Below are 17,637 nucleotides of genomic sequence, written 5' to 3'. Positions count from 1 at the left end.
TATGTGTATTTTATTTTTCCTGTGCTTTTATTATTTTAAAGATTAAGGTAATTTACTCTAAAACTTTAATCAGATGACTAAGGAACTCCGTTACTCCTTATTAGCTAAATAAAAATTATTAGGTCACTCCATATTGTGCTAATTTAGTGACTCATTTCTCCTAATTAAACCATCTATGATAGGCTAGAGAAAATAACATTTTGTTGGAATCTTTGTAAAATTAAGCCCATCAGGAAATTCTTGCAAGATTAATACTTTAGGAATATAGAGTACTTAAGCTAAAGTCTGGATATGGGACTTCAGGTACCTTGTTAAAATTAAAAAAAAAATTAATGTTTATTTTTGAGAGGGAGGGGGAGGGGCAGAGAGAGAGAGAGAGAGAGAGGAGACACGGAATCCCAAGCAGGCTCCCACCTCAGAGCTGTCAGCACATAGCCCGATGCTGGGTTCGAACTCACTAACTGCGAGATCATGACCTGAGCCAAAGTCAGACGCTTAACCAACTAAATCACCTAGGCGCTCCCCTTGATAAATTTTTGTGTGTGTTGGTATCTACTGGTATTTAGAATATTTGAATGTAATATTCATTTGGATATTTATATTTTGCATCTTTATAATAAAAGAGAAATGGTTGATATTTAAACTTTTTCTTTTTTAACTTTTTGTTTTTAATGTTAATTTTTGAGAGAGAGAGAGCCAGAGTGCAAGCTGGAGGGGGACAGAGAGAGAGGCAGATACAGAATCCGAAGCAGGTTCCAGGTTCTGAGCTGTCAGTACACAGCCCGATGTGGGGCTCGAACCCATGAGCTGTGAGATCATGACCTGAGCCGAAGTTGGACGCTCAACTGACTGAGCCACCCAGGCGCCCTGATATTTAAACTTTTTCAATGATAGGAAGAGAATCTTAGAGGTGAAGGAAATCATGTCAAGACCAGTCTTGTACACCTATTATGGATAAAGCTTCTTTTTGTTTTGTTTTTTAAAAAAAACTTTTAATGTTTGTTTATTTTTGAGAGAGAGAGAGCAAGCGAGCATGAGAGGCAGAGGTGCAGAGAGGGAGACCCAGAATCCAAAGCAGCCTCCAAGCTCTGAGCTGTCTGAGCTCGACGTGGGGCTCGAACCCATGAAATGTGAGATCATGACTTGAGCCAAAGTCAGACGCTTAACCAACTGAACCCCAAGCTTCTTTTTGTTTTTAACCTTATATGTGAATCTCTAGTGGGGCACCTGGCTGGCTCTGTTGGTCAGGTATTCAACTCTTGACCTGAGGGTCATGAGTTCAGGCCCCACTTTAGGCATGGAGTCTACTTAAAAAAAAAAAAATCTCTAGAAATTGTTCAAACTTTGGTATAAAGCATAGATATAAATTACATTTGGTTTAAAGATTGCTGACCAAATGCAAAAGCTAAAACTTGTGAGTTTTGCTTCTATTTTTTGCCTTTTGATATTCTTCTTTGAAGATATGAGTGACTGTTTGATTTCTTCAAGTTTACTAATTTTATTTTAAAGATTTAGAACTTACACAGAAACAGATCCGTAGATACAGAAGAAAACAAACTGATGGTTGCCAGAGGAGAGGAGGATGGGGGATATGCAAAATGAGTGAAGGAGAGAGAGTGGGAGGTGTACAGGCTTCTAGTTAGGGACTGAATAAGTCACAGTGTGGGGGAGTCTGAAAGGTACATCGGGGAATATAGTCAACAGTATAGTAATAGTGCTGTATTTTGACAGATGGTAGCTACAGTTTTGGTGAGCATAGCATAAGGTGTAGAGTTGTTGAATCACTATGTTGTACACCTGAAACTAACATTGTGTGTCAACTGTATTTGGATGAAAAAGATAGTCTACAAATTTAATATGTCGGAGTTCTAACAAAAACTCCAGGGTGTTTTTCCCCCCTCTTTACACATCCTGTTAATGAACATCATATTAATATTTTGGGGAGTTTCTTTTGGGGAACTTAAGATTTTTACTGTATTATTTTTTAATGCATTATTTCACTTTTATGCATATATAATTTACTTTTACTTTATGCGTATGTAATTGTAAAATATACATAACATGAAATTTACCATTTTAACATTTATTTATTTTTAGAGAGAGACAGAGTGTGAGTGGTGGAGTGGCAGAAAGAGGGAGACACAGAATCTGAAGCAGGCTCCAGGCTCTGAGCTGTCAGCACAGAGCCCAGTGTGGGGCTTGGACTCACAGACTACAAGATCATGACTTGAGCCGAAGTCGGACACTTAACTGACTGAGCCACCCAGGTGTCCCCCATTTTAACCATTTTTAAGTGTACAGTTTTGTGGCATGAGGTACATTGACATTCTTGTGCAACCATCCCCACCATCCATCTCTAGAGCCTTTTCATCTTCCCTGAGACTCTGTAGCCATTAAACACTAACTGTCCATTCATCCCTCTCCCAAGCCCCTAGCAACCACTATTCTGCTGTTTCTCTGAATTTGACTACTCTAAGTACCTCATGTTAACGGAATCCTACAATATTTGTTCTTTGCTGACTGGCTGATTTCATTCAGCACAATGTTGGTTCATCCATGTTGTAGCTTTTGTGAAAATTTTCTTCCTTTTTAAAGCTGAATAATATGCCACTGTAGGTACATGTCATGTTTTGTTTATCCATTCATCCATTGACAGACACATGGGTTGCTTCCACCTTTTGGCTTTTGTAAGCAGTGCTGTGAACATGGATATACAAATACCTGTTCATGTCCCTACTTTTCAGTTTTTTTGGGTACGTATCCAGAAGTGGAATTGCTGTATCATACTGTAATTTTATGTTTAATTTTTTGAGGAATTTCCATACTCTTCAAGGTTGCTGTGCCATTTTACATTCCCATCAGCAATGCACAAGAATTCCAATTTCTCCACAGGGTAGCCAACACTTTTTTTTTTTATTTTTTAAAGATTTTATTTTTAATTTTGGATATCAGAATCAGAATATATTTTTTTAAGTAGGCTGCACGCCTGGTATTATTTTTTTTAATGTTTATTTATTTTGGGGGAGAGAGTATGTGAGCGTGCACAAGTCAGGGAGGGGGCAGAGAGAGAGGTAGAGAATCCCAAGCAGGCTCTGCATTGTCAGTGCAAAGCCTGATGTGGGGCTTGATCCCACGAACTGTGATATTATGACCTGAACCGAAATCAAGAGTTGGACACTCCACTAACAGAGCCACTCAGGTGCCCCCATGCCCAGCATTATTTTTAAGTAATCTTTAGGTCCAGCATGGGGCTTAAAACTATAACCCTGCACTCTACTGACTGAGCCATCCAGGTGCTCTGACACTTTATTATTTATTTGTTTAAAATAGTAGCCATCTTCATGAGTGTGAAGTAGTAAATCATGGTGGATTTGATTTACATTTCCCTAGTGACTAGTGATGTTGAGCTCTTTTCTTGTGCTTACTGGCTTTTTGTATGTTGTCTTTGCATTGGTGTCTAAGTCTGTATTAGCCTGCTCAGGCTGCCATAATAAAATACACAGGCTGGGTGGCTTAAAGAACAAGAGAAATTTATTATATTCTCCCAGTTCTGGAGCCTGGAAAGTCCAAGATTGAGGTTTTTAGCAGGGTTCAGTTTTCTGTGAAGGCTCTTTTCTTTGCTTATAGAAGACTACTTTGCCTTCATCTGGCCTTTCCTCTGACCAGGATAGAGAGCGCTCTCTGGTGTCTCTTCTTATAAGGATATTAATTTTACAGGATCCAGAGTCCTACTCTTATGACCTCATTTAACCTTAATTACTTCTGTAAAGGCCCTTTCTCTAAATATGATTAACACTGGAGATTAGGTTTCAACATTTGAATTTTGAGGGGGCGCCAACATTTAGTCCATATAGGAAGTCTTCTACCCATTATTTATTTATTTATTTTTGTGGTTGAATTGTAGTTTTTTTAAAAATACCTACTGGGGGGATCCCCGGTGGCTCAGTTGGTTAAGTGTCCGACTCTTGATCTCAGCTAAGGGCTTGATCTCAGGGTTGTGGGTTTAAGCCCTGCATTGGGCTCTGTGCTGGGTGTGAAGGCTACTTAATAAAATGGGTGGGCGCCTGGGTGGGTCAGGTGGTTGAGTCCCAACTTTTGATTTCAGCTCAGGTCATGATCTAATGGTTGTAAGATTGAGCCCCGTGTTGGGCTCTGTGTTGAGCATGGATCCTGCTCAAGATTCTCTCCCCACCCCCCACCCCCGCCCTCCTTTCCCTGCTCATGAGTGTATGCTCTCTCTCTCTAAAATAAATTTACTTAAAAATAAAAAAAATCTTTTTTTTTTTTTTTTTTTTTTAAATCTCTGCACCCAACAGGGGCTCAAACTCACAGCCCGAGATCAGGACTTCCATACTCCACTGACTGAACCAGCAAGGTGCCCCATTTGTTCATTTTTTCTTTGGTTGCCTGTACCTTTTGTGTTATTTCCAAGAAATCATGGTGAAATGCAGTGTCATGAAGCTTTCCTTGTATGCTTTCTCCTAAGAGTTTTATAGTTTTAGTTCTCTGATGTATTTTGATTTAAATTTTGTGTATGGTATAAAATAAAGGTCCAACTTCATTCTTTTGAATGTGGATATTCGGTTTTCCCAGGACTATTTGTTGAAAAGATGGTCTTTTTCCTGTTGAATAGTCTTGGTACCCTTTTAGAAAACCATTTGCCCCTGTATGTGTGAGGTTTTATTTCTGAGCTTTCTATTCTAGTTGCAGCACTACACCGTTTTGATAACTATAGCTTTGTAGTAAATTTTGAAATCAGGAAGTGTGACTTTTCCAATGTTCATTTTTTTCTGGATTGTTTTGTCTGTTCAGGGTCCTTTGAAATTCCATATGAATTTTAGGATAGAGTTTTCTATTTCTGCAAAAAACATCATTGGGGTTTTGATAGGGATTGATTTGAATCTGTGTGTCACTTAGGTAAGTGACCTCTTCACAATATTAAGCATTTTAATCTATGAACATGATATTTCACTTATTTGTGTTGTCTTTACTTTTTTTTTTTTTTTTAGCAGATTTTGTTGTTTTTAGCATGTGAGTCTTTTGCTTTTTTGGTTAATTCATAAGTATTTTATTCTTTAATGCTATTGTAAATAGAAGTGTTTTCTTAATTTTCTTTTGGGTTGTTCATTGTTAGTGTATTTTATTTTCTGTATTTTTTTGTTTCTTGGACCAGGAATAGAATTGCTAGCTTTTCTAATTTGTAACCAACTTGATAATCTCTACCATGTTATAATTGGTTTGGTAGTCATAAATAACAGTTTTTAAAAAGATTTGCCATGAAATAATTTGGAAAGCATTTTCCCTTAATTTTTTTGACGGCAGTAGTAATTTGTGTGTACTATGTTCTGCCTGGATGTTGGGGTAACCGCTTGGGAGTGGCTGAGCTTTATAGTGAATAATTACAGATACAACTTAAAGGGTTTAACCTTGGGGTCCCTGGGTGGCTCAATTAAGCATACAACTCTTGATTTCAGCTGAGGTCATGATCTCATGGTTCATGAGTTTGAGCCCCACATTGGGCTCTGTGCTGACTGCACGGAGTTGGCTTGGGATTCTCCCTCTCTCTCTGCCCTTCCCCCTGCTCGTGCCCTCTCTCAAAATAAACTTAAACATATAAAGGGTTAAATCTTGTGATGGTTAAAATTTTTTTTAAGATTTTATTTTTTTTTTTAAGTAATCTCTATACCCAGCACGGGGCTCAAAACTTACAACTCTGAGATCAAAAGTCACACGTTCTAACTGAGCCAGCCACACACCCCTTTGATGGTTAATTTTATATGTCCTCTTGATTGGGTCCAGAGGTGCCTAAGATTAAACATTTTTTTTCTGGCTATATCTGAGGGGGTTTCTTGGTGAGTTAACATTTGAATAGGTGGACTCGGTAAAGTAGATTGCCCTTTCCAATGTGGGTGGGCATCATCCTATACTTTGAGGGTCTGAATAGAACAAAAAGGCAGCAGAAGAAGGAATTTGCCTCTTTTTGCCTGCCTGGTTGAACTGGGACATTGTTCTTCCCCTGCCCTTGGACTGGAACTTACACATCACCTTCTTTGGTTCTCAGGCCTTTGGACTTGGACTGAAACTATACCACCAGCAGATGAGACTTTTCATCTTCTTCAGTTGTATGAGCTAATTTCTCATAATAAATCTCTGTGTGTGTATGTGTGTACGTGTACATACATATCTCCTATTGGTTTTGTTTCTCTGGAGAGCTTTGATTAGTACAAATCCCATTAAAGAAAGAAAAAACAAGGAGTGAAAAATAGAAGCCTATTATTTTCCTTCTTGTTTTTCTTAAAAACAAAACAAAAAAACAGCTTGTTGAAATATAATTCACATGCCAGAAAATGCACCCTTTTAAAGTATGCAGTTCTATGGATTTTAGTATATTCATGGAGTTGTATAGTCATCACCACCAATTTCAGAACTTTTTATTGAAATTAAAAAAAAATGTTTATTTTTTGAGAGAGAGAGGAGTGGGGGAGGGGCAGACAGGTACAGAGGATCAGAAGCAACCTCTGCACTGACAGCAGAGAGCCTGATAAGGGGCTCAAACTCACGAACCCACGAACTGTGAGATCGTGAGCAGAGCTGAAATTGGATGCCCAACTGACTGAGCCACCCAGGTGCCCCCAGTACGTTTTTATCATCCCCAAATATATGCTGTACCCTGTACCATTTAGCAGTTACTCCCTTTTCCCACCTCTCTTAGGTCTCTGGCAACCAATAGTTCACTTTCGGTTTTTGTGGATATTCTTATTCTGGATATTTTGTAGCCTTTTGTGTCCAGTTTCACTTGGCATAATGTTTCTAAAAGTTCATCCATGTTGTAGCAAGGATCAATACTTAATCCCTTTTCATGCTTGAGTAGTGTACCATTGTATGGATAATACCACATTTTTATCTATTAATCCATCAATAGACATTAGATTGCACTTTTTCACTATGAATACTGCTGTTACGAATGTTTATATATAGGTTTTGGTGTCGACACATATTTTTCAGTTCTTGAGGGTATATACCTAGGAGTGAAATTGCTCAGTATTATGATAACTATATGTTTTAGCTTTTTGAAGGACTGCCAGATTGTTTTCAATAGGGACTGTACCATTTACATTTCCAATATACTTATTAAGGTTGCAATTTTTCTACATCTTTAATAACACTTGTTATTTACTTCTTCAATTTCTAGCCATCCTTAGTGGATTTGAAATGGCATATCATTGTAGTTTTGATTTACATTTCCCTAATTACTAATGATGTTGAGCATCTTTTCATGTGCTTGTTGGCCATTTGTATATCTTTGGAGAAATGTTCAGATTTTTGCTCATTTTAAAGTTTATTATTTTAAAAATTCTTGTTGAGGTGTAGTGTTCTTTATATATTGTGGATACAAGTCCCTTACTAGGTACATAATTTGCAAAAATTTTCTTCCATTTCATGGATTATCTCTTGTTTCCTTTCTTACCTTTTATTTGCATTTATCTTCTGAATTTACTCCTGGGGCATGAGTTTTTGTTTGTTCTGGGATATCTTTTTCTGGGATATCTCTTGATTTAGGAACAGTTTGTTCTTTTTCAGTAAGAGCTTTATATGGGTTAGTCTGAACATGAGCTCTGTAAGTTCTGTGCCATGTCTTGAGGGCTTTTATTCACCTAGATATGTTCAATGACCAGAGAATTTAAACTGCTTCAGCATTAACTCTGCGGTTTTAAGCAAATGCAGCAAAAATTCACTGTTTTTGGGCCACCAGCCGTGTGTCCAACCCCACTGTTTGGCAGAGGCACGCCTACCAACTCCGCCATTTTACTGACAGAATAGTACGCATTTCTATAAAGTGACATCCTTCAGATACTTGGTGGTTTTTTGGATATGCATACCCTTGATGGTCTGGGTAGTTTCATGGTGTTCTTAAAGTAAGCACAAAGATTTGAACCTCTTGATTTGTATGATTTTGTGTGTGTGTGGGGGGGGGGTTTGCCCCTGGGTCAAGTGAATAGTGAACCATTTCAGAAATCACCTCAGGCTGCTTATCTTTTCTCTTTCTTGATGGTGCCCTTTGAAGCACAAAAATGCTTAATTTTGATAAAATCCCATGTATTTATTTTTTCTTTGGTTATTTATGGTTTTGATTTTTTTATCTGAGAAACTGCTACATAATCCAGTGGCATGAAGGTTTACTCCTCTAACTTTTCTTATAAAAGTTTATAATATTGGGGCACCTGGGTGTCTCAGACAGTTGAGCATCTTGACTCTTAACATCGGCTCAGGTCATGATCCCAGGGTTGTGGGATGGAGCCCTGTGTCAGGCTCCACACTGGGCATGGAGCCTGCTGAAGATTCTCCTTCTCCTTCTGCCCCTCTCCCCTACTTGTGCATGGTCTCTCTCTCTCTTGAAAAAAAAAATGTTTATATTAATGCTATCTTAACAAATCTTTTGAGTCATGGATGTTGGGTCCCTTTCCCTTTGTTTAGGTTTTTATTATTTTTTTAGATTTATTTATTTATTTTGAGAGAGAGAGAAAGCATGCATAGGTGGGAAGGGGCGGAGAGAGAGAATCCAAAGCAGGCTTCCTGCTGTCATCACAGAGCCCATCATGTGCCTTGATCTGAACCAAAATCAAGATTCTTGGCCAACTGAACCACCCAAGCGACCATGTTTAGGTTGCTTTTGATTTTTCAGCAGTGTTTTGTAGTTTTGAAGTTTTTTTGTTTTAAATTCTTGGTTTTTTTTTTTTTTCGTTTGTTTGTTTCATTGTCTCTTACAGATTTTTGAAGTGTATTAAAGAGTAATGTTTTTCTTCCTTAGAGATAGCAGTTTATGAGAAAATTTGAGTGTTGATGGGCTTCCCAAAGCAGCAATAATGGTACATGATGTAGGCACAGCAGCTTGTATGAAATGATGGTAATATTTCTCAGGTTGAATTATTTAAGGGAGGAGAACTTAATAATCTTTTCTTATTTGTATCAATGCTTTCTAAAATAAAATTTCAGTACATGAGTAGGTGAATATGTTCTCCTTGTAAAATGTTAAAACATTAAAGATAAGGCTTTAATTCCTTTAATGATTTTCAGTCCTGGTCTTTTGATTATTTTTATAATCACTATAATTCATTTAGTAGCCTCCTCACCACCACCCCCATGCTTTTTCCCTCTTATCTTTGTGTGTTTATATACTCCTTAATAAAATGACATTTTTTCCCTCTTAAAAATTTTTTTCTTAAGGTTTGTTAATTTTTGAGGGGTTTGTGTGTGTGTGTGTGTGTGGTGGAGAGGAGCAGAGATGGAGGGAGACACAGAATCTGAAACAGGCTCCAGGCTCTGAGCTGTCTGCACGGGGCCTGATGTGGGGCTCAAACTCACGTACCACGAGATCGTGACCTGAGCTGAAGTCGGATGCTTAACTGACTGAGCCACCCAGGTGCCGCTCTTTTTTCCTTTTCTTAATATATTGTACATACCTCTCTACATTTTATATTTTTTCTCAGTAATATGTTGTAGAGACCTTTGCTTAAATATTATAGAGCATTCCATAATATGAACATAATTTTTTATTCATGTAGTTACTCCTCTGGTGAATATTTAGGTTGTTTTCAGTATTTTCTTCTGTTTGTTGCAGTGAGGGTTTTTTTTTTTTTTTTTACATCTCCATGCACATGGATGACACTCTGAGTGTCAAGAGAAATAGATTTGCTGAGTCATATGGTTGGTATACATAGTTATAGTTTTGTTTTTTGTTTTTTTAATGTAAGCTCTGTGCCCAGTATGGAGCTTGAACTTATAACCCTGAGATCAAGAGTCACATGCTGTATTGGGGTGCCTGGGTGGCTCAGTCGGTTGAGCGTCCGACTTTGGCTCAGGTCATGATCTCGCAGTCCGTGAGTTTGAGCCCCTTGTTGGGCTCTGTGCTGATAGCTCAGAGCCTGGAGCCTGCTTCGAATTCTGTGTCTCCCCCTCTCTCTCTGCCCCTCCCCCACTCATGCTGTGTCTGTCTTTGTCAAAAATAAAGACATTTAAAAAAATAAAAGGTCACATGACATATTGACTGAGCCAGCCAGGCACCCCTACATAGCTATAGTTTTAATACGCTGCCAAAATGTCCTTCAAAGTAGCTGTGACAGGGTTGCCTAGCTGGCTCAGTTGGTGGGAGCATGCGAGTCTTGATCTCAGACTTTTAAGTTCAAGCCCCATGTTCGGTGTAGAGATTACTTAAAAATAAAATCTTTAGGGGGTGCCTGGGTAGCTCTCAGTTGGTTAAGTGTCTGACTTTGGCTCAGGTCATGGTCTCATGGTTCATGGATTTGAGCCCTGCATTGGGCTCTGTGCTGACAGCTTGGATCCTGGAGCCTGCTTTGGATTCTGTGGCTCCTTCTCTCTCTCTCTCTCTCTGCCCCTACCCTGCTTATGCTCTGTTTCTGTCTCTCAAAAATGAATAAACGTTAAAAACAAAAATCAAAATCTTCAACAACAAACCAAAGTAGCTATAACAATTTTACTTCTACCCAAACTGTATGCAAGAAGTCATTTTCCATACTCATTACAATATTTGAAAGTAAATAGTGTCTTAATTTTGGCCAATCTTAATGAATGGAAAATAGTTATCTTCATTGTTTTTATTTGTATTTTTCTGATTATTTATGAGGTTGAGTATATTTTCATATGATGAACATGTATATTTCTTTGATTTCCCATTATCATTTATCTAATTTTTTTAAAGATTTTAAATAATCTCTACACCCATTGTGGGGCACACACAGCCGTGAGAACAAGAGTTGCACGCTCTACCAACTGAGCCAGCCAGGCACCCCTCATTTGTCCAAATTCTTTTTGATCCCCCCCTCCCCATGAATTGTTAGAGGATTTTAAAAGAATATGCACAGTTCCTTTTAGATTATTGTAAGGTAGCTTTGGAAAAGTGTGCATTTACTATTGTCTGTTGTCCATTTACTCAGGCTTGTTCTCCCTGCCCCAGACTTGTTATTATTTTTTTAATTTTTTTTTTAACGTTTATTTATTTTTGAGACAGAGACAGAGCATGAATGGGGGAGGGTCAGAGAGAGAGGGAGACACAGAATCCGAAACAGGCCCCAGGCTCTGAGCTGTCAGCACAGAGCCTGACGCGGGTCTCGAACTCACAGACCGCACGGACCGCGAGATCATGACCTGAGCTGAAGTCGGACGCTTAACCGACTGAGCCACCCAGGCGCCCCCAGACTTGTTATTTTTAAAGGTATCTCCAATGCTTGAAGGGTCTGTATTTTGACTGAAATGCTTATAGTATTCAGCAAGTGGTTGAGTAGTGGGAGTGGTATGTGGAGAGTAGAGCTGGTGAGGGTCAAATGACTTTGAGAGTCCCCTAGATTGGCTTCCATACAAATAGCCTTTTAATCTTTTTTCTAATAAATCAGTTTCAATGAGGTTTTTCTTAGCATTTGATTTCCCATTTTTCTTTTTTTTCCCATTTTTCAAAGCCTAAATTGTGTGTATTTACTTTTCAAGTCTTGTTTATTAAGATATAATTTATATGTGACAGTGTATTTTGTGTATTCATCTAGTGTATTTTGACAGATATATGTGCTTATCACCATCCCATTCTAGATAGAGAATATTTACATTACTACAGAAAAGGTTCCTAATGCCCTTTAGCAGTCATCCCTATAGATTAACTTTGTATATTATAGAACTTGATATAAATGGTCAGTCCCAGACCTCTTATGTAGACTTCTGAATTTAGGATTATATTCAGTCTACTGAGAAAGTGAACTTAAAGATGATTAACTTCTAAATGTTGTTGGCTAAAAAATTCTTGAATTTCTTTAGGATTGAGAGTGGTTTCTGAATGGTGATTTGGCAACCTTACTTCACTGTTGAATTAGAAAAAAAAAATTGTTTCTGTTCTGCTGTGGAAATACTGACACAGTAAGGGTAGCACAGGCAAGAGTACTTGAACCTCTGAAATGAGATAGCCCAGTGGAAGGAAGATAGCAGTAGCTGATCTACCCCTATCTATTACCATACTTGCCTCTTAAATGTTAGTGTAATTGTACTGTTTACCATTATATATATCATTTGGTTTATTTTGTCCTGTGCATGCAGACATTGATTTGAGTAAAGGACAATATCCAAAGTGATAGAATGTTTAGTTTTTGCCAAAGCTATGTATATGTATACATATATGTAAATGTTTTATTTTTGAGAGAGCGAGCACACACACGGGAGGGACAGAGAGAGTGGGGGGCAGAGGATCTGAAGCAGGCTTCACGCTGCTGAAAGCAGTGAGCCTGTTATGGGGCTTGAACTCACGAACTGTGAGATCATGACCTGGGCTAAAGTCTGACGCTCAACCAACTGAGCCACTCAGGCACCCCCAAAGTTGTATTTTTAAAAAATAATTTTCTATTCCCATAATCTCCCCAAAGGGAGAAAAAAAAACATTCTATGTTTTTTATCTTTTCAAGCAGACTAAAACAGTAGAGGGGGGAGTGTATCTAACCTGATTTCTAGCCCTTTTTTGTAAGATCATGTCAGATTCATCATGATTTCATGTTATTTGTTGAGGACTCCTGACAGCTCTTTTTTCCTTGTATTTGCCTTGATCTCTTTGCACTTGCACACCTTCTGCTAAAGTTCTACTAAAGTTCTACAATGGTTGATACTATTTTTTTTTTTTTTTTATGTTTGAGAGAGGGAGTGCTTGCGTGTCAAGGAGGGGCAGAGAGAGAATCCCAAGCAGACTCCTTGCTGTCAGTGCAGAGTTCAACACATGGCTTGATCTCATAAACCATGAGATCATGACCTGAACTGAAATCAGGAGTTGGACGGTTAACTGACTGAGCCACTGAGGCATCTCTGCAATGGTTATTCTTTAAAAAACAAAAACAAAAAAAAACCCACCTCAGAGTATATACTCATGTTAACCAAGATTACAGGTACTTGTTATAAAGTTGAGTGCCAGTGTAATCTATGTCATTCTCTTGCATTGTGGGTTTTGGATTTGAATTGAGAACTGTTTTCTGAAAGCACCACTTGTTTGTTTGATTATAAAATAGAGATATAATTGTACATATAATAAAGTGTAGTAATCTTAAATTAAAGCTTGATAACTTTTTACATATGTGTAGACCCATGTAACCACACCCAGATTAAGATACAACATTTACAGCTCTCCTCCACAAAGACTCTCTCACTCTTTCCTAGTCAGTACATACCCTAAAGAGATAATCACTGTTTTTGACTTCTATCACTATAATGCCTTTGTTTTTGTTAACTTCATAGTAAAAGTTCTTTTTAAAATGTTACTTTTTTGGTTGTAAATTTAATATAGCACCAGAGTAGCATACCTAACTTATTAGTAAAGTTATAATCAGAGATTGCTTGGAAGGCATGGACGTGAGCAAGACTAATTGTATGATACAGATGATTAATAATACCTTTCAAGTGTAGTCTTACGTAGCCTTCCTCATGGCCAGAATATACTTTACCTGGGACTAGAGTACAACCTTCTTTTTCATTTGGATTTTCTTAATCGTAAGGAGAATCTAGAATAATAAAGTAATAACTGTTCATGTACTTATAGACTAATTTAATGTCATATTGTGTCAGATTTTAAAAAATAATTTTTTGCTTTGATATACTTTCTAACTTAGTAGACATTATAGGAGCACTATGAAGAATTTACCAGTGCCCTCCAGTTGTTTACATTTTGTTTCATATGCTTTATCATTTTTAATCCGTGTTTTTTTCCTGAACCCTTTGGGAGTAAGTTGGAGGCACTGTGCCTTGTTTTTTTTTCAATATTTATTTTTGAGAGAGAGTGTGAGCAGGGTAGAGGCAGAGAGAATGGGAGATGGAGAATCCAAAGCAGAGCACTTTCAGTGCAGAGGCCAATGTTGGTTTAGAGTCATGAACCGTGAGATTATGACCCAAGCCAGAATCAAGAGTTGGATGCTCAACTGACTGAGCCACCCAGGTGCCCCTCAGAATTTCTTTGAATACTTCAGAATTTATTTCCTAAGAATAAGTAAGGATATCCTCTTACATAACCATGGAATAATCCTTTATGGATTTTTCTAGTTTAATTTTGAGGATAATCTTACATCTAAGTTCTTGGATACACCTCATAGTTGGAAAACTAGTTCACATATTACCTCAGGTTCCTCTATCAACAGAAGTTTTAGTACATTTTTAAGCTTAACTAAATCCAAATGTGGCTTGCTTTACTATTGGTCAAGACATTTTGAAATTTGAAAATTAAAATGCATCTTGCTGACTTCCAGGCTTGTCACCAGATTTACTATATTACAGTGTCTTCACATAAATTTTGAACTGAGAGGTATTAATCAGGCTATATAGTCTGTCAGTGTCCTTTGCACATTAATACTATGAAGTATCAAGGTGGTACATAAACTTAACAGAGCGGCTTTAGTTGTCCCTTATCACCACCTCTCACAGAGATGATGTGCCTGTGCTTTTTTTTTTTAAATTTTTTAACATTTATTTATTTTTGAGAGAGAGAGAGAGTGTGCATGAGAGAGTGCAAGTGGGGGAGGGGCAGAGTGAGGGAGACACAGGATCTGAAGCAGGCTCCAGGCTCTGAACTGTCAGAGCCTGGGGTGGGGCGTGAACTCACAAACTGTGAGACCATGACCTGAGCTGAAGTCGGACGCCCAACCGACTGAGCGACTCAGGTGCCCCATACCTGTGCTTGTTCAAGCCACATTATTCCCCTACCTGTTTTCCCTATAATAGTACTTGTTTTTAGGGCATTTTATTTATGGATAAAGGCATTTATATTATGCTTACAATCTACGAAGTGAGTATATTTGCTTGTGAAAATTTAACTCTGTACACTAAATGTATTAGCTCACATCTCACCAAATGAGCAACTATCCATGTTGAAGTACCTAAGGAAGGTGGTGTTTTCCTTATGCCCTGTTTGTATATACTGGAGCCCAATTTTTCTCTTGTACATGTAACTTCAGAAGTTTTCTTTTGTTATATTAGCATTTTAATGTTAAAATTTATAATGTAATCTTTTTCCTTAGTGTTTAAGTTTTAGTACTTGTAGAATTTGGAAAGATCTTATTATTTTAGGGGAAAACTGAATTCAAGTGATCATGTCACTTTATGGTAAGGTGTCCATTCTAGCGTGGTTTTTATTTTATTTTTTAAATGTTAACTTATTTTTGAGAAAGAGCGAGCGCATGCGTGTTTGCATGGCCAGGGGAGGGGCAAAGAGAGAGGGAGAGAATCCCAAGCAGGCTCTGCGCTGTGAGTGCAGAACCCTATGCAGGGCTTGATCTCATGGCCCATGAGATCGTGACCTGAGCTGAAATCAAGAGTGGGACACTCAACTCACTGAACCACTCGGGTGCCCCTAGCGTGGGATTTTAGAATATAGAAATATACTAGCTCTTTGAACTTGGGCAAATTGCTTAATCCTTGGGAGACTTGCAGTCCTCACTGAAGTGGGGTCAGTAGTACCTACTTGAACAACCCTATGAAGATTAAAATGAGATGTTGTATGAAAAGTACATAGCTCAGTGATAGGCCCATAGTTCAGTAAATACTAGCTTTTAAATATGATATTGGTACTTATTCAGACTTTGGTTTTGTTTAACAAAATAATATTTAAATAGCCCTTTAGTCTAGTTTTGCTATAAGACTGTAATGTTCTATTATAGTATTCAAACAGAGCTTTGTATGCAGTGTTTATAGTTTTCTTGTGGGGCACCTGGGTGGCTCAGTTGGTTAAATGTCTAACTTTGGCTGAGCTCATGATCTCTCAGCTCATGGGTTTGAGCCCTGCATTGGGCTCTGTGCTAACAGCTCAGAGCTTGGACAGCCTGCTTCAGATTCTGTGTCTCCCTCTTTCTCTGCCCCTCCCCCGCTTGCACTCTGTCTCTCAAAACTGAATTAACGTTAAAAAAAAAAAACACAAAAAACTATAGTGTTCTTGTGAACAGAGTAATGGATACTTCTATAATGAAGCCTTTTATTAGCTTTTTTAATGTATATTGGTTTATTTTCCAGTAATCCCATGAGATTGTTTTGGCAAGACAGATAATTATATTTCTTTTGAGAGCTCAAGAAACCAGTACCTAGAGAGTGTGTGGTGTAACTAAGTTACTGATACATAACGGGGGTATTAATGGGAATAGCTAACATGTGTGTGATTACTAAGTATCTGGGTACACTGCTAGTTGTTTCTGTGTATTAGATAACTTAATCCTTATAATAACACTGGGAGATATTTTTGTTGTCAGAAACATGTTAACGAAAAGAGACGTGCTCAAGATTATAGAACTAATAAATGCCTGAATTAGGTTTTGAGGCAGAGTCAACCTGCCTCTAAAGCTGAGCAAGAATGCCTAAAAGGTAACAATCTGTAGAATGCTAGTGTATGTTTTTAATTCTTAAACTCTGATATTCTCCTTGAAGCCTTTGTTTAAAACCACAGAAACTGAAGTGACAGTACAGAGTAAAAGGGGAAATCATGTTGCTCCACTCTGCCGCAAGCTGTGGACAGTAGGATAAAAGAGGAAAAGCAGAAGATCTAGTCTTAAATACCGTCTTTTGAAAAAGAATTTGCCTTTCTGATTAGGTTTACTGTCCGGTTGAATGAATGATATTTTATCTTCCTATACCCTTTCAGGGGGAGGTTTAGAGGCTGGAGACAAAATCAGTTATCTGTTCTGAAATCCCTTAGATGGGTTTGCATTCTAACTGTTCTATTGTCTATAATTGTAATTTGGACCAGGATCAGAAAGAAGAATAAAAGATTTCTAAACTTCTATAGTGTCATTACAGTATGGACCCTAAACCCATTATATATATATATACATGTATATATACATATATACATGTGTATGTATACATATATGTATATATATGTATATATGTATACATACACATGTATATATGTATATATATATTTAGGGTGAAGACTGTAAATATATATAAATAAATATATATAAATATATATATTTATATATATATATAAAAGAGGGTGTGTGTGTATTTGAAACTCTGCATTTTGTTGTGCTTGGGAACTTTTAGGTGGTTGTAGTCTCATTAATATACTGAACACATGGACCAAATGTCTTAACTGGTCAGCTTTTTGCTTTCTTGCCCTTATATTTGTTCTGTTGTGCTGGTGCCCATAACAACACAAACTTAGAGCCCAGTAATGCAGGGCAAGTAGACTTCCTTCCTTCCCTGGAGCCTTTTCCTGTACTAGATGCCAGCTCTGATGTTGGTGAGCTTGGGAGTTTAATGGAAAACCTGATTTCCTAACTTTCTCTCCATTAGATTAGATTGTCTCAGTGCTGAAATAAGCTTTAAGAAGTGGGTAGAAAGCAGTATCTGGCTTGAGGCTATTTAAAAAAAATATTCAGCTTTAGAGTGAATGGATTTCTTGCTTTGTTAACATTCTCAGAAAATGTTGGTGGGTTTAACGTTACTATTTAATAATAATCTGTAGTAGAACATTATTGAATGACACCTAAGTTTTCCATTTAATAGCCATCTATTTCCTTTGGCAAAATCTCTTGTGTATTCCCATAGTCCCCAAACTGCTTTTCTTCACAGTTTTCCAAGTTCAATTCTTAAAAAAATTTTTTTAAAAAAGATTTTATT

At 37.6% G+C, this 17,637-nt stretch overlaps 1 protein-coding gene and 1 pseudogene across 12 annotated transcripts in view; one reads left to right on the top strand and one right to left on the bottom strand.

Annotated features, from left to right (window-relative positions):
* The window catches only part of MTMR3 (myotubularin related protein 3), a 144,391-nt gene that overhangs the window by 38,687 nt on the left and 88,067 nt on the right, over positions 1–17,637 (top strand). The gene's annotated exons all lie outside the window — the stretch shown is intronic.
* LOC128312380 (60S ribosomal protein L17-like) lies at positions 7,411–8,008 on the bottom strand (annotated as a pseudogene).

The sequence above is a fragment of the Acinonyx jubatus genome, chromosome D3, assembly GCF_027475565.1.
Source record: "Acinonyx jubatus isolate Ajub_Pintada_27869175 chromosome D3, VMU_Ajub_asm_v1.0, whole genome shotgun sequence".
Taxonomy (NCBI): Eukaryota; Metazoa; Chordata; class Mammalia; order Carnivora; family Felidae; genus Acinonyx; species Acinonyx jubatus.
Note: the sequence above shows the minus strand (reverse complement) of the source record. Positions and strands in the feature narration are given on the sequence as shown.